We start from the raw sequence: 6,325 nt of genomic DNA on the forward strand, positions 1-6,325 counted from the left end.
TAAAAAAAAATTTGGGAATTCTGACACAAAAAACTTCAAGCATGAGTTTACGTTATAAAACCAACTTTCCAAGCAAATTTTCAGCACATGTTTCAAGTTCCAAAATTTGTTTTTATGTTTTTATCCTCTAAAAAATGTATATTTGTCTTAGTATCACAATGGCACTGTAAAAATTGCAGATCCCCTTAGAAGCTTTCATTCTTAAGCTCAACAGCTGCCTCTAAAGACAAGTCGGCAAAATTCAAAATATGTAAATGCGTGATAAAGTCGGAAAAATTGCGGGAATTTTAATTTTGATTTTGTGTGGCCACCCTGATTCTTTCTCTGAAGCAATTGCCATTAGGAACAACAAAGGTCACGTTGTATTGGGTCCCTGGTCATTGTGGAATTCAAGGAAATGGAAAAGCTGACAATTTAGCAAGACAGGGTGCAGCATCGTGTTTCGTTGGCCCTGAACCATGCTGTGCAGCTCCGGAATGTGTTCCTTGGGAACTGGGAAATGTCTATGGAAATGTCTATGGAATGCCACGGACTCCTCTAGACAAGCTATAAGGCCCAGTGCAGCAAAAGCCAAAGTCATATTAAATCTGAACAAAAAAGATCTCAGGGTAAATAATAACCGGTCTGATAACACTAGTTTACAGCATTTTTGAACTCGGTAAGCTGATGATCATTTTTGGTGTAGAATCATGCCCCGAGTTCGAAAACGCGAATGAAAAAAATTACAGTAGAGCGGAAATTTTTTCGACTTTCCATACAAGGTTGATGATTTGAAATCGATTTTTGTTCTATTTTTAAGCAAAGTCGCTCACTTCAAACATCTCATTCTTCGTAATCAATGCTTCGATTGAGCTGAAATTTTTACTGTAACTCGCCCACATATGATATGTCAACTAAACGTCGAGAAAGAATTTTTAAGTTGTTTTTTTCTTATTGAAAAAAAAATACATTTCTTCAAAAAAATGTGGGCATTTTGCTAAAATTTAAGGAGGTCGTCCTTAAAGCTCGCCAATATCTTGAATTTCATCAATCTGACGCGAAACCTGCATTCAGATGATCGAATGGTATTGTATTCAGCTTTCAATTGATGAAAAAAGATTTAAAATTGGTTGAACAAAACGCAATATATTTGAATTTTTGTAAATTACATATTTTGAAAAGTTGTAAAACTCGATATTGAGCTAAAACTCAAAAACTGTTCTACTTAAAATTTTTTGAAGTTCGGATTCGAAATCAGCACTAAATTGTGCTTCAAAAATTTTGGTCGTTGACAGAAGTTCACGATTTTCGTTTTATTTTGTAAACTTGTGTAACTGGACACTACTCTAGCAGATATCACTTAAATCAGTGGTGCTCAGGCGCTGGAGGATACCGCGGGCCAAATTTGCAATTTGAGATCGACCACCTACGGGCCGCATAAAACATCGATGCACAAAAACAACAACAAGAACAATTCTAAAGCATATTTATTAAAAATCTGAACTGTTCAATTTAGATTCATAAGTTTGGCTGAGAAAAACGTTTGAGCTTCAAATTGAAATTCAAACAAACAATTGAGAAGTTGCCCCTAGAATTGCCTTGAAGCCACTTCAAGAACTTGTCGAGCAGCTTTTATAAGAATTTCTTTTGAATCGCTCCAAAAAGGTATGCTGGATTTTCTCCTGAAAATTCTTGTGGAGCTGCTCCAGAAGGTTTTCGAGAAATTTCTTGAAGTTTCTTTTAGTTTTTGTAGAATTCTCGTGGAACTCCTCCAAAAACTCCTATTAGATTTGCCTTTGGAACTGCCCTGAAGTTACTTCAGGAATTCCTCATTAATCGTTTCGAAGAATTTCTCCTAGAATAGCTTCCGGATTTTTCCGAAAATTTTCCAGAAGTTTCTTGAAGATTTTAGTAAATTGATTTTCCTCAGGTGTTCTAGGCATCTTTTGTGTCTTGATGCAGATGGTCCTGGAATATTGTTTGTAGTTACTCTTGAAAATTCTCTTTCTGTTGCCCGAGGAATTTATTCTAAAATTGTTTAAGAAATTTCTGTTAGAATGGCACCAGTACATTTTTCTAGGAGATGCTCCTATAATTTCCATTCGCCACAACTTACTCGGGTTTATTTTCTCCACGATGATTTGAGTTTCTTCATATGTTTCGCTTAGAGTTAAAAATTTCCTCCAATAAGGTTTCCTGGAGTTTCTCCAAAAATATATCCAAAAGTTTCTCCAAAAGGGCACAGGAGACGCTTTACAGGGTGCGGCAGGAAAAAATGCGAAAAGTTCAAGGCACTATTACACGCTAAATATGGGATATATCAGCACCAACATTTCAAAAGGACGTAACTGCATTTGGAAGTAATACCTTCTTTCAAAGCTGTAGGTCGTACTGCCTCCCTTACACTCAAACCACCGAAGTTGTCGGAAAGAGGAGAGTTTTTCCCATGTGGTACTTGTTGTGAAAAACATGGAAATCATAACACATGATCCACAGCTTTAAAAGAAGGTGATGATTCCAAAAGCAGTTACGCCCTTTTGAAATGTTGGTGTCGATATATGACTATTTTTTCATGACAGTGTATCAGTCAATGTTTATATTCTAGCACTGCAAAATAAAAATAAACATATTTGATGTTTAACATGAGATAATGTAAGCACAGACAAACAGACGTAACACTCTGATAATTCCCATCGTACACCGATTTATCGATCTTTTTCAAAATATGATTGTTGGCCAGCAGTTACTGCCCACCCGTGGCGCTCGCATCGGTTTTGTTCGAGTCTGACGTTTGCTCACTACCGCCACCTAGTTGATGGTCGGCCAAACTTAGGGTTTGGGTACTAGTTGTGGACCCCGTAAGTCATCAAAATTTACTTCTGCGACTTTTTAGCTATGTTAAGGCAGTGGATTGTTCCAAAGTGGATTTTTCAAACAAGTTTCACGTCCCCTCTTTATGTTAAGACCGTCAAACATACAACTTTAATAAATTACTCCAGTGAAATACGCATTTGAAAACACGCATCGATGTTGCCTATAATGGACACCACCAGGGTCCAGTATAGGATAATTTACAAATATCCTGGCGCCTATAGTGGACCCCCCATTTGATTTCCATGTTAGCTGTCACGCCGCCGACGGTGCCTATAGTGGACCCTCCCTGAGTGTTCATATAGTGGACCTTTTTGAGTGTTTACATTCATTAAATAGTTAAAATAATCGATTGTTGGGGCCACTGGGTCATTTGTTTGCCAGGAACTGCTGTGTAGCAATGTAATTGATGTTCCCCCGGTGGAAGTTGCCTGGAAATAGTTGATTTGGGCATTTATATTTGAGTTTTTCTGAAGGGGGTCCACTATAGGTGCAGGGTCCACTACTAGCACACAACCCCTAGTCCTTTTAGCATTGGGCGAATTTGTTTCCGTGACTATGATTTGAATCGAAAAATGTTCGAAGTGTTACGTCTGTTTGTCTGTGATGTAAGCCTATAGGCCTGTGATGTAAGCCTATAATAAGCGGGTATCAATAAACTGCGCGTCCAATGGTCATTAAACAAAATGACTATAACAGTAAAAAAAATTAGCCTAAATTCGATGAACAACCAGACCACACTGATCCAGAGACATGTAGTTTCACATACTAGATGAAATAAGTACACATATTTGATGATATTATAGAGAAAATTAAAAATTTTGTTTTATCAGATTCGAAATTTAGCGACCTGTGTGCTTTTGTGCGGTTTGAAAATTTTGATTGTCTTCAGATTCAGGCATCGCCCTGAAAAGGTTAGTGGCCAAAATGGGATTTTTTTTTAATTAACTTGTCAGAAAAGTAGCCTATTAGAGATCTTGTAACGTTGAAACATAGATTGGTTAACTTCATATGGACGAAAATGAGGTTTGAAGTTGAAAAACATTTTTTCGCATTTTTTCCTGCCGCATACTGTATGAATCTCGCCTGAGGTTTTTTTCTTCAAGTTCTTTCAGGAGTTCCGCTTGGACAATTCAAATTGGATTCGTAAGTTTTGTTTCGAAAAATGTGTGAGTCTTATAAAAGAAATTTAAACAAACAGTGAAAATTAAACAAATTGGCAACCAAGTTGAGATTTGTTGAGAATTTTGTCAAAAACTTCGTGTTTTATGTTTTTGAGGAAAGGCGAAATGTGAAATATTTGCTCATCGTTGCATTGACTGCGCTTAAAAACTGAAACTATTTTTTAAATGATTCAAGATTACATTTTTAACAAACTTTCATTTGATTCGTACCACTTATAAATCACTTAAGCTGGCTTCGTGACTTAGCTGAAATCCCGAAATATTTCGGAGTTGCGATTTCGAATCTTACCAAAACGGATTGTTCTTTTTGTTTATTTATCATTTAATTTGTGTTCAACACTGTGAAAATTGATCGGTATTTTTTTTTGTTTGATTTCTTAATAAATTTAACGAGTTATTTCAAATAATCGTTCAAAAATTTCGATTCGTCTTAAAGTACTTCGCGGGCCGCGCCGCATCTTAAGGCTTGAAGGGCCGCATGCGACCCGCGGGCCGCAGGATGAGCACCACTGACTTAAATAATATTGATAAAATCACAGATAACAGCTGACATTTGAAGTGTGTGTAAACCTTTTCAAACAGCATTTCAATGAAGAAAACGCAAATAATCCCTATCAAATAGCAATTACTGTAGCAATTGGGTTTTTAAATTTCGAATAATGTATTGACTTTTTGATTTTATATGAAAGAGCACCTTTTTCTGAGCCACTATGTTTTTTTTCAGATTTTTAGAACTTCATTTCGATGCATAAAATGAATTACAAAGAGATTTAAAAAATCACCTTTTGACAACTGGGCAATAGTATGGGACAAACATCAAATTCTCGCTCCAGTCGGATTCCTTTTAGGTCCCATATGAACTGTGCAAAATTTCAGCGCAATCGGTGAAACTATAATTTAGCGCAAGCTGTTCAAAGTTTGCATAGGATTTACTATGGGAAAAGCTTCACTTTCAGGTTCAAAATCCCAGAGGTCGCCCCTTGTCTCCTTAATTTAAATCTATCAACGCTTCTTGAAGATAAATCATTAATGAAACTTTCCTTCGAAGACCGCAAAACAATTGGATGTTTGTGGAAAAAGTTATTGATTTATTACCACAGAGAACAGACATCCAGGCTAGAACAAATTTCATCCAGAAAGTTGTGTAAGGATTTGAATCTTCACTTGAGTGAGGTTGCAAACCAATACACGATGACAACACTAACGCCGCCAAACACCATATTGCCACAGTCAGTGGTGAATTGAAACATTTCAAGTGGTGAATAAAATTAGTATGGGAAATTAATCGATTGCAGCGCCACGCTATTGCCACTTATGTTGCCGATTTCAAAAGACCGTTAAATTCCTTACACAGTTTCAGAACTGGAGTTGGATGTCTGTTTTCTGTGTTATTACCGATTAGTGATCCAACGAACGGCTTTTTGTTTTGTTTTATCAGCAGCACTGCTGCTGCCGTTGCTGCCTGGGGTGGCGGGTGGCATCACCACCCCCAGAAACAGCAGCAGCCAAGGCAGCAGCTACAGTGCTGCTAATAAAACCAAACAAAAAGCCGTTCGTTGGATCACTAATCGGAAATAAGTCAATAACTTTTTCCACAAGCATCCAATCGCTTTACGGTCTTCGAAAGAAAGTTTCATAAATGATGTTTCATTGATCGATTTGAATTAAGGAGACAAAGGGAGATCTCTGGGATTTTTTATTTGAAAGTGTAACTTTTCCCATAGTAAATCCTATGCAAACTTTGATCCGCTTGCGCTAAATTATAGTTTCAACGATTGCGCTGAAATTTTTTACAGTTGAGTTCATATGAGACTTAAATGGGATCCAAAAAGTCGACTGGAGCGAGGATTTATTTTTTCCATTCAAGCGTGTCCCATACTACTGGGCAACTGCTTGACAGCTCCGCCCAGTACAAAATGCGACGAGGGGTGATTCGACAAATCGCTCCCATACAAACTTCAAACCGATTTTTAAATAGCTTCCCAGGCACCAAAATTCATGAAAATTTGGATTTCGGCTTACTTTGACATGCAGATTCAGAATATGGTATTATCTCAACACCCCTAAAGAAGCCAATTCGTTGTATAGATGGAAGCTGAGAGATGGAAGTAGTGAGAAACGTTATTATTGGTTTTTATAGTTTTACACAGGTTTTGAGTTGAATTTTGAGCATATGTTATCTGTGGTAAAATTCAATCTCCTGAATGTCGTTTTTGTCCAACGGAAATGAAACTGTTGAGTTCACTCTATGCAAATGTGGAGAATTATATAATTCAGTTCGTAAATATTTG

This window comes from Aedes albopictus, chromosome 2 (assembly GCF_035046485.1).
Source record: "Aedes albopictus strain Foshan chromosome 2, AalbF5, whole genome shotgun sequence".
Taxonomy (NCBI): Eukaryota; Metazoa; Arthropoda; class Insecta; order Diptera; family Culicidae; genus Aedes; species Aedes albopictus.